Below are 18,874 nucleotides of genomic sequence, written 5' to 3' on the forward strand. Positions count from 1 at the left end.
CGAAACAATGATGTGTAACAAAGGTGTGGACAGGATACCTGCTATGCCCATTGGAGGGGTCACAGAATGGCCGATGCTCATGGGTACGCTAGCCCCTGTAAAGACTGAGGCCCTCCAGTCTGAAGGAACGGTTCTGGGCGCAGGCATGGCAGATGGGTTGTCCACAGCCCAGCAGCTAAGTAATAGCAAGTGTCAAGGTGACCATGTGACTATTGACCTGCAGAGGCTCATTGTTGAGTTGGAGGGGAAGAGGAGACATGTGGCTGACAGTGCTCCAGGGGAGCAACAGGCAGTGATGGTGAGTACCTCCAAAGAGGTGGAGGTCTCTTCCAAGGTCTCAACCTCTCAGACTACAGTGGATGAGCCCCTCCATGTCTCGGAGGAGGGAAAGGTCCCTAAAGAGGTCACAAATTTAGACTTGGAATGTATTGAAATGACAGAAACTTTACTTGAAATGCTGGAGTTGGCAAAAACACACTCACTGTACCCTTGGGTGTCCCCATCGTGGTCGGACCAGGTGGTGCTGCGTAGTACCAATGGGTGGAGCCAGGTGATACAGGCGGTGCTGAAAAACCTTGCCCAAGAGTGGAATTGGTGGAACCAATGTTTATTAACCATTTGGCACAGGATCTCTCGATTCCCGGTGAGAGTACTTCCAGTTGTTGATTGGTATGGAGGTCGCTCAGGGGAACTGTTGGAGATATCAGAGGTCTCTCCGCCTGGTGCAGTGACTGAGAACATCTTTGCTGGTGCAGTCCGAGGTGCGGCTGAGCAGTGGTCAGTAGAGGGCGCAGACACTGTCTCACCTGCTAGACCTCATGAAAAGGAAGGGCCCAGAATGGACGCGGCAGTAGTCGAGATGCTTTCTGTCACTGGCCAAGAGGTACAGGTTAAGGTACCCGGAGACACTGTAGGAGAAAGTGCTGAAGGTTGCTGTAGCAATGTAATGTGTACACCAGTTGGCATTATCGCAGTAAGGAATGATTTGTGCTTGGGTCTGTGTTTGTTAGGACAGCCGCCCATGGAGCGTTGGACAGCAGGTGAGGTGGAGCTTGGTGATAGTTCCATGGAGCATAGTCACTCGCCTGTGTGTGGTCCCTCCTCAGGACAGGTCCTAACAAACACTGGTGGTATCCGAAGTTGGAATCTCAAAATTGGTGATCTGATGATTGGTGCTGTTAATAATGACGTGGTTGCCGTAGACAACCAGAGAAAGATATTAGAACCTATAGTGAAGGTTAAAGCTGATGTCAGTGAGTTGAAAGAAAGGATCAGGGAAAGCAGAGTTTCCCCTAGAAAGATGAATAAGCCCAGGCACCCAAAAAGAAGAGGGAGAAGGCTGAGTATAGGGAAATGTAGGACCCTGTTAAGATCCAGGGTGGGACGTACCTGGAAGCGCACCCGAAAAAAAGGTTGGGCCTACGTGGCTGACAGCCAGCACAGAGGTGTCCCAACCATGACGGGTGCTGGTGTTCCTCCCTCCGGATCGAAACAAAGGGAGGGGATATGTAATAGTGAGAGTCCCTGTCGCTATAAAAATGGGGTTAAAGTGGACATAGGGTATGCACATTTGCTTGAGGCAAGGCTTCAGAGCATAAATGTGGACTGGAGAAAACTGCTTTTGCAGCTTTCTCCAGGTTTTGAAATCCACCAGCAGATTGACTGGTCAGGTGTGTGTTGGGCTATTTGTAGACACCTGACCATAGTTCTGGGCTCCACCCTCCCGAGGAGTCCAGGCAAGCAAGGGAGAAGTGTGCATGTCTGCACAGGTCTGTCAGAGTAGACAGAGGGTCCAAGCCTGTGGGCTGTAAAAGGAAGCTGAAAAAGAGTGCTGAGGTACTGGGTGTACAGGAACTCTGTTATAGAGCCGAGAGGGCTGAAGTATAAGTCTGAGCAGCAGTGCTGCTGAAGAGAGCCAGGTGGCTTGGTATTTTTGATTAAACTTACATTGTTGCTGTGGAAAGCTGAAACCCCTGTGTGGGCAACACTTCTGTTATTGGACATTTTCTTTCTTTAATAAAAGTGGGCCTACAAGCCCTTAAAACTGCGTATCTGGCGTGGACTCGGCTCACTGGTAAGCTCTACCTTTAAGCTAAACCAACCCCCGATGTTACACAATCTTTCAGTCCTCAGTGCCAAGGTCTGATTGGTTCAAGCAACCATAGCCAGTGTCTGCATTATATGGTGGAGGAATATCTATGGGCAAGAGCAGACATGGAGACCTTGCCAACAGAGCATCCACTGGGTTACTGGGTCTTGAGGATGGACCACTGGCCAGAACTTGCTCAATATGCAATTGAGCTACTGGCCTGTCCTGCATCCAGCATGCTTTCTGAACGCACATTCAGTGCTGCTGGAGGGTGCGTTGCGTTTGTTAAAAATATGATTTTTTTTATATTAATCAGACATAAGATAAATGGGACAATATTACAATAGTGAGTTGGTCAGATTTACTGTCAGTTTTTTGGCTTGAGTAGATTTCTCAAACAAATGCTGTTTTATACAATGGGGGTAGATATCATTGTTGTATTCAATTGACAGTTCAATTAACAGGCTATTGTCTCTATAGCTACAGTAAACAAGTAAGACATTACTTGTTTGAGATTCTTTCAGCTTTAAAACTGAAAGAATGACTGTTAAATCACTGTCTTGGTTTGAGTAGACAATGGTACTTAGATACCATTTTTGTATTCAATTGACAGTTTTCAACAGTCCATTGTTTCTTTTTTTTTTAAAAGGTTTTTATTTGCCAGATGTACATACATAGAATAACACATTGCATGTAAGGTATATTGTCGGTTGCAACCGTCAAAATATAATTAACATTCAAGGGTAGTTTCGGATAAACATCCTATAATAAACGATATAGCAGTACAGGTAGCAATTTTTTAACTGTAAAATACCAGTTATTTTCTGTAATCGTAATGCAAATTATCAGCAATCCAATATCTGGTATAAAACATAAAATAAAGTAAAAAAATATAAAAGTATATATATATAAAGTTAAAGAACTAAACCAAAGAGGTATATACCTCCTAAACCAATTGTGCTGTGCGCTGTCATCTCTCCAGTCCCCTGGAACATGTTCTCACAATATCATCCTACCCAGTCTATCATTTGGCTATATTTTATAATAAAATAATTTTAGATGTCACATGGTGTAGTTTCTTTTGTGTTTATCCATCTGCCCCATACTCTATTAAATTTTTTCTTACTTCCTCTTGCTTCATATGTCATTTTATACAGTGTAATATTTGCATTGATTAATCTTTTCCAAGCTCCTAAGGTAAGATGATCCCTCTTTATCCAATTCAAGACAATCAGCTTCCTGACATAGTAAAACAATAATCTCAAAAACATTCTAGTATTGTTGCTCATTACATCATCCTCTATCACCCCCAAGATACCCAGCAGTGGGCTACATATATTTGGAAGATCAAAGGTTTCCGCAACAAACTGGGTTACCTGTGACCATAAAGGTCGTACCCTACTACAGTCCCAAACCATGTGCATAAAAGTACCTTCTGCCACCAGGCATTTATGACAAATAGGGTCTGCTCTCCTGCCCATCTTATATAGTCTGTATGGGGTGTAATACATTTGATGTAGGTATCTTAGTTGGATCAGTTTATCCCTCGCAGAGATGACCGTGGACATATAGGAGGTTAAAACCTCACTCCAATGAGCCTCAGTCAACTCTGGGATAATGTCTGTCCACCTCTCTCTCATTTTCTTCTCCCTCGGCTGTGTTTTTTCCATAAGTACCGCATAATAAGTGGAAATACGTTTCGTATGGTCAGGTTCTGCAAGCATTGATTCAAGTTTTGTGTTTTCTAACAGAACCATCCCCGTTCCAAATTGTGCATGTGCAGCATGCCGCAGCCTGGAATAATGGAACGCCCATGTGTCAGGGACACCCATTTCCCTCTTCAATTGTGCAAATGTTTTAAATTCACCCCTCTCAAATAGTTGATGCACATACGTAAGACCAAATTTGGCCTACCTATATCCATCCTCCAAGCGAGAAAGGTCCTTTAGACGAGGATTGAACCATAGTGGTGTATTTGGTGATAGGCGTGGAGGTCCATCTTGTATATGTTTTATAGAAATCTCAAGTACCCGCTTAGCTGATTGGAGTACAGTTACCCCGTCTTGAGTAGGCACCATCCCTCTAAAAAAGAAATTCAAAAGTGCTTCGTATGAGGTCGCGACAGCTGCCTCCACTGCAGTGGCAGCATTATTCAGCTGCGGAAACATGCGCCAGTGGGCCTGAACTAGTTGAGACGCCAAGTAGTACAAGCGAAGGTCGGGTATCGCCAGACCACCCCTTCTTACTGGTAGCTGTAGAACAGCCAGCGACACACGAGCTGCCCACAAAAAGGAGGTCAACAGGGAGTCAATGTATCGGAACGTCTTTTTAGGGATATATAGTGGGGCGTTAGAGAGTATATATAAAAATTTCGGGAGAAAAATCATTTTAAATAAGTTAGCTCTCCCCAACAATGTGAGTGGAAGATCTTTCCACTTCTGTACTCTATCCTTGAAGGCGTTGATTACAGGCCATAGGTTCATTTTTGTGAATGATTGCACTGGCAATTGGATCTGTATTCCTAAGTACTTAAACTGGTTTGTTATTGCTAGAGGGCATTGGGTGGGAAGTACTAAGTTCGGCTGAGGATCTAGAGGAAACAGTGATGATTTGGACCAGTTAATTCGGAAACCAGAGAAATTACCGAATTGCTGAATTACATTGAATGCATTAGATAATGAGAGTTCCAGATCTCCTAAATATAGGAGCATATCATCCGCATATAATGATACTCATTCCTCCAGATCCCCAACCAAGAGCCCCCTGATGTCATCCCGACTCCTAAGTTTAACCGCAAGGGGTTCTATAGCTAGGGCGAAGAGGAGCGTAGACAGGGGGCATCCCTGTCTCGTCCCCCTACCTATCTTAAATGTATTTGAGATGAGCCCATTCACTCTAACACATGCCCGGGGATCGTTATACAGTAACTTAACCCAGTTCACAAATCTAGGTCCAAAGCCCAATTTACTAAGCAGGGAAAACAGATAATTCCATTCGACCGAGTCGAATGCTTTTTTTGTGTCGAGCGACGCCACCACTCTTTTACCTATATTTGTGTGTGAAATTTGTAAATTTACATAGAGCCTTCTAAGATTCATGTGGGTACAACGGCCCGGGATAAACACAGTTTGATCTGAGTTGATCAATTTAAGGATTACTGACTGCAATCTACCAGCCAAGATTTTGGCCAATATTTTGACGTCAGTATTGATCAAGGGATCGGTCTATATGATTCACATTCGCTTGGGTCTTTACCAGGTTTTGGTATCACAACAATAAGGGCCTCACGCATGGATTCTGGTAGTATACCTTCTTTTTCTGCATTTAAAAACACTTTCTGGAGTCGCGGGATTAAGCTTTCTTTGTGTAGCTGATACCATTCCGCCGGGAAGCCGTCAAGTCCAGGTGACTTACCCGGCCTAAAGGAGGAAATAGCACCAGCTATCTCTTCTGAGGTAATGGAATGATCCAATGCTACACTATCTTCTGGTGCCAAAGATGGAAGGTTCAGGTCCCCCAAATAGGAGGAAAGCTCCTGATCAGTACATCCTGATTGGGACTGGTATAGGGTGTCATAAAAGTCTACAAACGTGTTCAGAATATCTTGTGAATCCCTCACCAAGTCTCCCCCTGGTTGTTTAAGGTGCAGTACCGACGTGGGGGCATACAGAGGACGTGCCAAAAAGGCCAACAGGCGGCCACTTTTGACGCCAAATTCAAATATGGATCTAGCTTGTTGTAGTTGTTTCTTCATAGTCTGGTCAGTCAGAAGTAATTTAAATTGCCTTGTCAAGTCTTGCCAAAACTGATAAGTCTGAGGTGAGGGGTTTTGTATATATTCCTGTTCAGCTGCTGCAGCATCACATTCAACCTGTTTAATATCTGAGTTTAAAGCATTTGCAAAGGCTCTCGTCTCTTTATTGAACACCCCCCTCATGGTGGCTTTAAAAGCCTCCCATTGATTATGTATCGAGGTCTCAGCACCGTTCTCCCTCCAGTAATGATTAATAGCCGTCTTGCAGCCAAGTGTCACGTATTCCTCCTGTAACCATTGTGTTTTTAGGCGCCATTGTCGTCTTCCAATGGGCACATTTAAATTTAATGTGACTTCCATTGGAGAGTGATCCGACAGAGCTCTAGGAAGATACCTGACCCCGTATATAATTTGGAGACCATCCATGGAGGACAGGAGCATATCTATTCTAGTCAGTGTCTTATGAGTTTCCGAGTGGCATGAATACGTTCTGACTCCTGGGTTATTGCGACGCCATACATCAATAAGTGCATAACTATCGAGCCAGGATGAAAGGGTGTGGCGCACGCCAGAGGCACATCCATGCCTGTCAAGATCCCCATCCGACACTACATTAAAATCGCCCATTAACAATAGCGGGCCCTGTGCTATCTTCGCAGTTTCATTTAGAATGCTTTCTAGTACTTGGAAGGAGAACGGTGGTGGAACATACACACACACCAAAGTTAAACATATACCAAACATTTGACACACTAATATGGCATATCTACCATTAGGGTCTGATTTGACCTGTATAATTTGTGCCGCTGCTTTCTTAGTAACCAGGATGGCCACTCCCCGAGAATACGTTGAATATTCGGCATGTATGACCCTCATAATGTTAGCTTTCTTTAACGCCATGACTTTGGACCCCTGTAGGTGTGTCTCTTGTAACAGGACAATATGGGGTTTATATCTTCGGATAAAGTCAAAGACAAGAGACCTCTTTATCTTTGAGTTCATACCACGGACATTCCATGATAATATATTTATCTTACCCGCCATTGAAAGAGGAGTGATACCAGGACTCGCTTCCTAGGAGAGCATCGGCTAACCAGCTTTTGGCCAGCCACTTCAATCTGTGAGGACTAAAACAGAGAGAGACAACAGCACACAGCACGAACCAACAGAGCATAACTTCCCTTCCCTTCCCACCCTGCACACAGCCCCAACATGCCGTGCGCCCATATCCCATAACTATAACAATAATGGATGACCTCAGAGGGTCATAGGTCGTGGTCAACTTCTGAGGTTATAGTTCTTCAGCGGGGGGGACCCACTGCTTACCAGTTTGTAGTGAATCTTGCGGTGGTAAGGGGAAAAACAAAAAGAGTGAACTACCGCCCCCTGCCCTCCCTGTATGTATTAGGGAAACAATTTCTGTAGCCAATACCGGCGACAAAAAAAACAGAAAAGAAGAAAAAGAGGAAACAAAAAAACACCTCCTCTTCTTCTGTATAAAAGGATCTTAAAAGTACAAGTTCCCGGCAATACACAGTTCAGTAATATACTCAGGGGAGTAGATAATAAAGTTCCCCCCAAAAAAAAAAAAAATAATAATAATAATAAAAATTTAAAATAATAAAAGGAAGGAGAAAAAAACCTCTTGTATCCAAGAGAAATTTAGTAGAATGAACTTTGAACCAATATGTAGAACCGAGCAGGACAAGCACGGTGTAGTTGAGGTGTCAGAGCTCAAGGACACTATTTTGAGTCTCATGACTGATAAGCAAAAGAAGATTGGAGAGGTATGCTGCAGTGGCATCCATCAAAAGAATGTGTGTCTTTCTTTCAGTGTCTATCTTCAGGGCTATTGCGCCCCCTAGTGTCCAGCCAGCGAGAGGCTTCAATGGGAGAGCTAAAGAAGGAAACTTTTCCCCTATCCACGACTCTCAGTTTTGCAGGATACAACATGCTATAGGCCAGCTGGAGATCTCTGAGTCTTTTCTTGACATGCACAAAACTGGCTCTCTGTTTCTGTGTAGCAGCAGAAAAGTCAGGGTAGATTGAAATTCGGTTACCATTAAATTGCAAGTCTCCTATAGTGCGAGCAGCGCGAAGGATATTTTCACGGTCTCTAAAATGTAGAATCCAGGCTATCATTGGACGGGGGTGAGACCCAGGAGAGGGAGATTTAGATGGCACCCTATGAGCCCTCTCTATGGCGAATAAGCGTGAAAAGGTATCGTTCGCCATATTTTCCTTAAGCCACATTTCAAGGAAGTCTTCAGCTTGTTTGCCCTCTGCCTTCTCAGGGAAACCAACCAGGCGAATATTGTTCCTCCTTTGGCGGTCTTCCATATCACTGAGCTTATCTGTGTGAGCATTCACTTCACAGTGGATGTGTTGAACTTTATTCTCCAAAGGGCGGACTACATCTTCCAGGTCACTAATTCTGTGTTCAGCTTCAGTGGCCCTTTCTCTAATATTCTGTACATCATTCTTTAAAAACGACATCTCAGCCCTTATGCCATCAATGTGTTCAGTCAGTGTGGCCTGGCAGGTACATATAGCTTCCATAATCTGTTTCAGAGATGGCTCCCCCTCCCCCTCCTCTGGCATTATATCTCCCATTTCTTCCTGTGGTAACCCATCCAGGGAGAGTCCTTTCCTCATTCCCTTAGTTCTAGGAGGCAGTGGGCTTACCTTGCCAGAGTGAGAAGGGGATTTATCTGGTTCGCTCTGCTGTGTATTGCTGTGGTGTCTTTCCTCTGCCTCATGGCCGCGGCCATCTTGAGATCCCCAGGCATACTGAGAGAGACGGTCTGCTGAGGATTCCATGGGTGCTCGCCCATATTTAACCATACTGCCATGTTCAGCCAGGTCCAGAGAGGGTATTGAAGGCTTTGGTGTGGAGAATCTGTGTCTCTGACACCCCAGGATGTCTGAAGGATTAGTTGTCCTGCAGGGAGCTCTGTCTCAGTGCTGCTCACATATCAGCTGCTGGCTCCGCCCCACAGTCCATTGTTTCTACAGCTACAGTAAACAGGTATGTTTTCTGTTGTTTGGTAACTATGGCAAACAGCCTGACACATAAAAGGGGTGAGTAGGGACACACACACACACACACACACCATCATGCTGTAACATCTGAAGCCACTCATGATAGAAGAAACTTGCCTGATGCTCCAGGAGAATCGTTGCCAATGGAGATCATGAACATACAGTAACAGAAGATAAGTAACCTTTAAGTGTATTTGTACTATTATAGACCATAGGCTGTTCAGTTTGCTAGGCATTTTGCTTGCTATAGACATCTGTCAGTCTTGTATTGTATTCCTAATATTGTAATAGTTTTGTATGTACAGCATCTTTGTATAGTAAAAGCACATTTACACACTGCAGAAATCTCAGCTTCCTTGCTTATACCACAGAGTGCTAGATAGACGCAAGCAAAATATTTGGGGGCTCGTGCCATGATCTGTGCTATAATTCAACTGAAGCTGACCTGTTTTTCTGTAGTGTGTTGTGTAGCTTGTGCTAGGTAAAATGCTGTGTAAGCTGTTTAGGAAAAGCAAGGCTGCAGAGTGTTCTGGTGGCCAGAAGGAAGTGTGCAGCTTACCTATCTGGGCCAGAGACAATGAGTGGGTGCCTCTTGCTAAAGAATTTGTGAAGTATGCTTCCCCCTTGAAGCTGACTTGGGGTGATAAAGTGTCAGATCATTTTGTAGATTTTAGCCTTAAGGGGTTGGATTTAAGTAAAAAAGGGAAGAGGACAGTGTCCACAGTGGGCTGGTATTTCCTTAATGCTATTTACACTGAATCACAGAGAAGGGAGAAGGCAGAGGCAGAAGTTAGGGTATTAAAAGACCAGCTAGCAGTTGCTTCAGAGTGTGTGCGTTCAACTGCTAGTCGGGCTGATGATTTGCAAGAGCGGAGTGCAGCCCTCATGACCAAATCAATTAATGCCTTAAGAAAAAGAAAGGGCCGTAAACCTGTTAGTAAAGCCAGGGTACATGCCATTGTCACATCCCAAAATTGGGATTGTGAGGATGTGCTCTCCTCAAATGATAGTGAGGATGAGGAGATAGAGTTTGATATTTTGCATGATGATCCGCTAGTGCAAAAGAAAAAGTATGCCAGACCTCTCATTACTAAGCATAGGATATGGCAGATGGGGAGGTGCATTATCGCAACCCCAGAGATGTTGAATTTGAAGAAGTACGGGAGTTTACACAAACTGAACTCCATGAGCTGGCAAAACAATACAAACAAAGGTCTGGGGAGCCCCTATTGACCTGGCTCCTACGCTTATGGGATGAAGGGGCGGACAGTGTTGTTTTGTCAGGTAAGGAAGCAGTGACTATGGGAGTGTTAACCCATGATCCACAATTGCATCAATCAATGCGAAAAGCCAGAGAGTTTAGCGTGAATTTTTCACTGTTAGACCTCGTGAGAGATGGAATAGTCCAAGAATACGCTAGTCCTACTGACCTGAAAAATACCTACTCATGGAGAGCAATAGGAGAGGGTGTTTCCAGGTTACGTGAGATGGGTTGTATAACCGGATTAAATACGTTTCCAGAATGGATGGGTCTGCTCTGCCCTCTAAGCTGATGAAGTCTGCGCCATTTAATCTCAGGGCTCCATTATTGTCCTTGTTGGGAGGCCTGGGATTAAACAGCAAGATTCATGAAGCCACAACCCTTTTAAGCCAGTTGGGAGAGCTAGAGGAGACTAAAACAAAACCTGTCAGGGGAGTAGATAAGGTCAAGGCCAGACAGGAAGAATACAAGCAGAAAAGAACAGAGAAGAAAGGGAATGTGGTAGTGAAGACAGGAGGTGAAGAGAAAACCAGGCTAGTTGTTTCTAGGAAACAAATGTGGGTGGACCTATTAAAGGCAGGAGTACTTAAAGATGAGATAGATGGCATTTCTACTGCAGAAATGCTGAAGAGGTGGAAACATTTAGTAGGGAAAACTGTCAGGGTTAGAAACACTACTCCTAGTGAAGATAACATCAGCCTGGACTTAGAGAAAACAGAACAGACCCCTCCTGTTAGCCCAAAACTAATTCCCAAAACTGAACATGAACCCAAATCCCTTTATCCTGGGGAGGAATTAGAAAGAATCAGAAAAGAGGATTGGGAGGTTCCTTATCCTTTATGAAGGGAAGGTGAGTCTCCTGTAATAGCCGTGAGGGCAGTGACAGCAGGAGACCGACGCCCATATGCACCTGTCACTGTATGGTGGGGGAAGTCATCTTCTCCTACACATGTAATGGCTTTAGTTGAGCCGAAGTTACACTTTTGCAAAAATCCTTCCCATCACAAAGGAGAATTGATTTATGTAGAAGGTTTGGGAGGGCAAACTACACCAGCAGTTAGGATACGGGTGAAATTGGCTATTGGCAAGGGATCAGGATTTATGACAAATGTTTTGGTATCAGAGTTACCCGAAAATATTGCAGGAGAATATCATGCTGTGATAGACCTGGCTAATGCTTTCTTTTCAATTTTGATAGACCCAGAGTGTCAAGACAAGTTTGCTATGGTGTGGGACGGCCGCCAGTACACTTTCACCGTGCTTCCTGAAGACTATGTTCATTCTCCAACGATTTGTCATGGACTGATTGCCCGAGATTTAAGTACCTTGAATTTGAAAGTCGCTGTGTTCCTCTACATTGATGACGTCATGATCTCTGGAACAAAAGAAGATGTAACTGAAGCACTGCACCTGTTGATAGAGCACATGGAGAACAGAGGGTGGGCTATCAACAGAGACAAAGTCCAAGGACCTGCCACAGAAGTGAAATTCCTGGGAATAATGTGGACTGGGCCGCAGAGGAAAATTCCAGAGACAGTTGTGCAAACTATCCAGGCTCTATCGCCCCCTACTACCAAAGAGGAGGCACAGAAGTTCATTGGAGTTGTGGGGTTCTGGAGATCGTTCATCCCACATCTTGGACTGATTCTGAGGCCTATATATAATGTCACCAGAAAAAAGACTGAGTTCTCATGGGGTTCAGAGCAGCGGACAGCATTCCTGGCTGCTAAAGAAGCTATTTTGCAGCATCAGGGATTAGGATCCGTGAGACAAGGAGTACTATTTCAGTTGGATGTAGTGGGGCAGAATGGTACCATATCTTGGAGTCTGTGGCAGCCAAATGAAAAGAAAGGACTGAGAGCAATACACATTGGATTTTGGGCCAAACAACTGACAGGGGCACAGAAGAGATACACGCCCCTAGAGAAGTACCTGTTTGGGGCCTACACAGCACTTCAACATGTAGAGACCATTACAGGAAAGGACACAGTCACCATCCATACTGCATTGCCAATAGCAGGATGGGTGAGAGATAATGGACTGACCACTAGGGCAGCTGTAGCCCAGAACCAGACACTGATGAAATGGAAGTGGTACCTTTAAGAAAGAGGGGGTATTGCAGCTGGGGATGTTAGAGACATTTCAAAACAGTTGGCTGGGCTTGTCACTTTTACCAGCACCCGGCCAGAAGAAATTCCTGTGCTGCAGTCATCCCCATTCAAGAGGCTCCACCCTTTGAGTCTCTGTCAGAAGACATAAAGGAGTCAGCGTGGTTCACTGATGGTTCAGCCATAGTCACCTCATCTGGACGTAAATGGACAGCAGCAGCCTACAACCCAAGTACAGACACAGTCCTGCAGGAGACCTTAATTGGAGGGTCCAGTCAGTATGCAGAGTTGAAAGCTGTAGTGATGACTCTTCAGGAGAATCCTTCTTCCCATGTCACTATCTACACTGACAGCTGGGCGGTTTTTGAAAGACTGATAACTTGGATGCCCACGTGGAAGTCCAATGAATGGATGATTCATGGAAAGATGGTGTGGGGAGGCAAGGAAGTCTGGGACTACATCTGGAAGGAAGCTCACTCCCGCACCATAAAAGTGGGGCATGTTGATGCACATGTGCCCCTAGTCCCAGACTTTGAGAACTATAACAGAGTTGCAGATGAAAGGCAGTTGTGCCAATTGATCCTGTCTTGATGAACTTGGCCAACTGGGCCCACAAGCAATCTGGACATTTGTGGCAGAAAGCAACATATGAATGGGCACAGCAGAAAGGATTGCCTATATCCATGGACATGATAAAGACTGTAATAGGGAACTGTACAGTGTGTGGAGAAGTGCGACAATGGCCATTGCAAAAGTACTACACCGGGTCGATTAAGAGGGGTGAGAGGCCTGCAGAGATCTGGCAGATCAATTTCATCGGTCCCCAGCCCCGGGGAAATAATGGACCGAGATATTGTTGCACTGCAGTGGACACCTATTCAGGACTTATGCTTGTTCATCCCTGCAAATGTGCAGATCAAGCCGCAATGCTTCAACTGCTCCAGAAACTTGTCGTTGCTTATGGTTGTCCCAAACAAGTCCAAAGTGATAACGGCTCACACTTCACTGGATCAACAGTACAGCAGTGGGCCAAAGATTCTGGAGTGTACTGGTTGTGCCACATCCCATACCATCCACAGGCAGCTGGTTTGATTGAAAGATACAATGGGCTATTGAAGGACCAGATATGCAAACTTACACCCACACATACACTAAGGGGGTGGGATTGGGTCCTCACACAGGCAGTCAAGTTGTTAAATTCTAGACCAATAGCCAAAAGCACACCACATGAGAGGATGGTAGGGGCAGGGGCACAGATTCCACAGCTTGAGTGCAGAGTTCAGTATTTATGTAAGGTTCCTAAAAGAACAGAGCTTAACAGATACCATGTTACTGCTTCCCATGACATAGAAACCAAGAGTGATGTATCTGAAGCTGAAGCCTATCTAGGAATGAGAGGGAATCTGGCAGGAAGGTTTGAAGTTACATTTGCATTGACAGATGAGCTTCAAGACATTGGCTGGGACTCTGACTGGTTAGTGGATACTTCTCAGCAAGAGTGGAAAGTGAGGATACATAAAAGCAAACCTTCCAAAGTAAACAGCAGTGATCTTCTGGGAAATATCAGTATATTTCCTCTCCTGAAACAAACAAATGGCCCCTGCCCCCACCTATAACTGGCCTTCACAGCAAGGAGCACATGGAAGGGCTATCACATGCAAGACAAAAACAGAACATTCCATAGCTCAACACACCACATGGAAGCTTTATGCATGCGTTTGCAAATGCATGCTAACTAAACCCCTGTTTTTAACGCAGACTGTTGGACAGGTTAATTTGGTTGGTTGGCGGACTGGTTGGTGAGTAGGGATGAGCTTCGCGTTCAAGTCGAACCCATGTTCGAACCCGAATTGCGAACATTATGGGCCGTTCGCGACAAATTCGTGTGGCGCATCACGGCCCATAATTCACTGCGGCATCGCAGTGCATTTCTGGCTGATGATTGGCCAAGCATGAACTATGACCCGCATGCTTGGCCAATCACACCGCCGTCAGTAGAGAGAGCTGTAATTGGCCAAAGCCAGGGTGGCTTTGGCCAATTATGGCTCAGGGGGTTTAGAACAGGCCCCACACTATATAAGGCCGCCTGCACGGCGGCCCTGTGTAGTGTGTTCCAGCGTGCTTAGATAGACAGAGAGACAGTGTAATTTCATTTGAGTTAGCTAGATTAGGCAGGACAGTCAGTGAGTTAGCTGCACTTACAGTGTATTGTGTATATATATGCATCCCAGGTGTTGTGTGTATATATATATATATATATATATATATATATATATATATATATATATATATATATACACACTGTATTCAGTTTAGGTAGATCCGTTCCTGTTATCTTCCTACTAACAGGCAGGCTTGTCTTGTTACAATATTTACAGCTACCTGAAGAAAATTGCTGGTGTTCTTTTGATCCTATTAGTACCACAGTCAGGCAGCTAGACTATTTAGAGTTAGTGTAGTGCGTCCTCCTCACAGTGTTCAGTTAAAGCTACAAGTTAGTTTAGTGTGACCTCTGTCCAGTGTTCAGCTAAAGCTACAAGTTAGGGTAGTGCGTCCTCCTCACAATGTTCAGCTAAAGCTACAAGTTGGTGTAGTGCGTCCTCCTCACAGTGTTCAGCTAAAACTACAAGTTAGTGTAGTGCGACCTCTGCACAGAGTTCAGCTAAAGCTACAAGTTAGTGTAGTGCGTCCTCCTCACAGTGTTCAGCTAAAACTACAAGTTAGTGTAATGCAACCTCTGCACAGTGTTCAGCTAAAGCTACAAGTTAGTGTAGTGCATCCTCTGAACAGTGTTCAGCTAAAACTACAATTTAGTGTAGTGCGTCCTCTGAACAGTGTTCAGCTAAAACTACAAGTTAGTGTAGTGCATCCTCCTCACAGTGTTCAGCTAAAGCTACAAGTTAGGGTAGTGCGTCCTCCTCACAGTGTTTAGTTAAAGCTACAAGTTAGTTCAGTGTGACCTCTGCACAGTGTTCAGCTAAAGCTACAAGTTAGGGTAGTGCGTCCTCCTCACAGTGTTCAGCTAAAGCTACAAGTTGGTGTAGTGTGTCCTCCTCACAGTGTTCAGCTAAAACTACAAGTTAGTGTAGTGCGACCTCTGCACAGTGTTCAGCTAAAGCTACAAGTTAGTGTAGTGCGTCCTCCTCACAGTGTTCAGCTAAAACTACAAGTTAGTGTAGTGCGACCTCTGCACAATGTTCAGCTAAAACTACAAGTTAGTGTAGTGCGACCTCTGCACAGTGTTCAGCTAAAGCTACAAGTTAGTGTAGTGCATCCTCTGAACAGTGTTCAGCTAAAACTACAATTTAGTGTAGTGCGTCCTCTGAACAGTGTTCAGCTAAAACTACAAGTTAGTGTAGTGCATCCTCCTCACAGTGTTCAGCTAAAGCTACAAGTTAGGGTAGTGCGTCCTCCTCACAGTGTTCAGTTAAAGCTACAAGTTAGTTTAGTGTGACCTCTGCACAGTGTTCAGCTAAAGCTACAAGTTAGGGTAGTGCATCCTCCTCACAGTGTTCAGCTAAAGCTACAAGTTGGTGTAGTGCGTCCTCCTCACAGTGTTCAGCTAAAACTAGAAGTTAGTGTAGTGCGACCTCTGCACAGTGTTCAGCTAAAACTACAAGTTAGTGTAGTGCGACCTCTGCACAGTGTTCAGCTAAAGCTACAAGTTAGTGTAGTGTGTCCTCTGAACAGTGTTCAGCTAAAACTACAAGTTAGTGTAGTGCGACCTCTGCACAGTGTTCAGCTAAAGCTACAAGTTAGTGTAGTGTGTCTACGTCACAGTGTTCAGCTAAAACTACAAGTTAGTGTAGTGCGACCTGTGCACAGTGTTCAGCTAAAGCTACAAGTTAGTGTAGTGCGTCCTCCTCACAGTGTTCAGCTAAAACTACAGGTTAGTTTTTTGCAAGGCAGTGAGGAGTGAAATCAAAAATTTACACCCTTAAGCAGCGTACACACGGTTGGACTTTTCGGCCGGACTGGTCCAACAGATAATCCGATCGTGTGTGGGCTTCATCAGACCTTCAGCAGACTTTTCCAGTCGAATATCTGATGGACTTTAGATTTAGAACATGCTTCAAATCTTTACGTAGTAACTCTGCCGGACCCAGAAATCCGCCCGTCAGCTCGTCCCGGCTAGTCCGACGGACAAAATCCGACGCTAGGGCAGCTATTGGCTACTGGCTATCAACTTCTTTATTTTAGTCCGGTGTACGTCATCACGTAGGAATCTGTCGGAGTTTGGTGTGATCGTGTGTAGGCAAGTCCGTTCATTAAAAAGTCCGTCGGAAGTCCATCAAAAGTCCATTGAAAGTCCGTTGGAAAGTCTGTTGGACCAATCCGGTCGAAAAGTCTGCCCATGTGTACGCGGCTTTAGAAAGCCTGAAGGCGGTGCTTGGTTTTCGGGGTACCAAATGTGGATAGGCTCCCAAAAAGTCTCACACATGTGGTATCCCCGTACTCAGGAGAAGCAACAGAATGTATTTTGGGGTGTAATTTCACATATGCCCATGGCATGTTTGAGAAATATCTTATTTAGTGACAACTTTGTGCAAAAAAAAAAAAAAAAGTCTTTTTCCAGCAACTTATGTCACAACATAAAATATTTCATGGACTCGACATGCCTCTCAGCAAATAGCTTGTGGTTTCTACTTTTCAAAATGGGGACATTTGGGGGGGGGGGGGGGGTTGAACTGTCCTGGCATTTTATGCACATTTAGAAGCTTATGTCACACATCACCCACTCTTCTAACCACTTGAAGACAAAGCCCTTTCTGACACTTTTTGTTTACATGAAAAAATAAAATTACTTTGAATCCCCAAACATTATATATTTTTTTAAAGCAATGGCCCTACAGATTAAAATGGTGGGTGTTTCATTTTTTGTTTCACACAGTATTTGTGCAGCAATTTTTCAAATGCATTTTTTGGGGAAAAAACACACTTTTTTAATTTTAATGCCCTAAAACACATTATATTGCCCAAATGTTTGATGAGATAAAAAAGATGATCTTAGGCCGAGTACATGGATACCAAAAACGACATGCTTTAAAATTGCGCACAAACGTGGTGTGGCGACAAACTACATACTTTTTTAAAAGCCTTTAAAAGCCTTTACAGGTTACCACTTTAGATTTACAGAGGAGGTCTACTGCTAAAATTACTGTGCTCGATCTGACCTTTGCGGTGATACCTCACATGCATGGTGCAATTGCTGTTTACATTTGACGCCAGACCAAAGCTTGTGTTCGCCTTTGTGAGAGAGCAGGGAGGGACAGGGATGCTTTTTAAAAAAATTTGTTTGTTTTTTTATCTTATTTTTAAACTGTTCCTTTCATTTTTTTTATAATTTTTATTGTTATCTCAGGGAATGTAAATATCCCCTATGATAGCAATAGGTAGTGACAGGTACTCTTTTTTTAAAAAATTGGGGTATATTAGACCCTAGATCTCTCCTCTGCCCTCAAAACATCTGACCTCACCAAGATCAGTGTGATAAAATGCTTTCCCAATTTCCTAATGGCGCTGTTTACATTCGGCAAAATCTAAGTCATGAAATGCTTGTAGCTTCCGGTTTCTTAGGCCACAGAGATGATTGGAGCCATTCTGGTCTCTGATCAGCTCTATAGTCAGTAGGGATGAGCTTTGAAGCATGGGGGCATCCAAAGCATGGGGGCATCCACCCGCAAAAGTTAGGAGGAAATGGCTCCTCCACCCCTGCTGCCCCCATGCTTCAGGCATATATGCTCTATTTTTTAACTGTGGTGGTGAAATCACCTCCTACAGCGCTGGAGTCATGGCTTTATGTATAGTAAGAGCAAACGCTGTTGCTGTCAAGATAAATAAATCCGCACTGCAGCTGAATGGCGTACCTGAAAACAAAGAAATGGTTAACAATAAAACACAGTAAACAGTAAAGTATAAAAAAATGACATACCTGAAAAGCAAACATGATAAAACATAATAACAATAAAACATTGCAGAATAGAATACAGTAAAAAAGAGCAGAACAATAGAGAGAGAATAGAGAGAGAGAGAGAACAATAAAACAACAACTATTTTTGTTTTTTTTGTTTTATATTTTTTTTGTGTTTTTTTTTTTTTACTTTTGTTTTTTTTTTTTTACACTTTTTTTTGTAACTGTAACTGTTGTAACTGTAATGGTTTCAGGTCCGGGGATCTTGGGAGACTCTGTGAAAGTGTAAAAGTGTGTCCTAGTCTGTGCAGTGCTGTACCCTAACGCTAATAGTCAACTAGAGTATGGTAACGTTCAAAACATTCACCAATGCAAAGACCAGCATTGTCAGGACAGGAGGGACAATAATAGGGGGTGTCACGCCTATATCCGCGCTTGTTGCAGACACGACATCTTCTTTGAGGGGGCTCGTTGGGTAGAGGTACTCGGGAGGACATATGGAAAATGCCTCTCATGCAGCCGGTTTACTGCATTTGGATTGGGCAGGTGAGGTGGAGCACCGTCTGGAAAGAGAAGGGCTCTGACGATCTCTTCCTGGAATTTAAGGAAGGATCCAGTCCATCCTGAAGCTCTGTATAGCACATGAGCGTTCAGCAAAGCCAATTGAAATAAATAAACAGACACTTTTTTGTACCAGCGTCTGGCCTTA

The sequence above is a fragment of the Aquarana catesbeiana genome, linkage group LG09, assembly GCF_042186555.1.
Source record: "Aquarana catesbeiana isolate 2022-GZ linkage group LG09, ASM4218655v1, whole genome shotgun sequence".
NCBI lineage: Eukaryota > Metazoa > Chordata > Amphibia > Anura > Ranidae > Aquarana > Aquarana catesbeiana.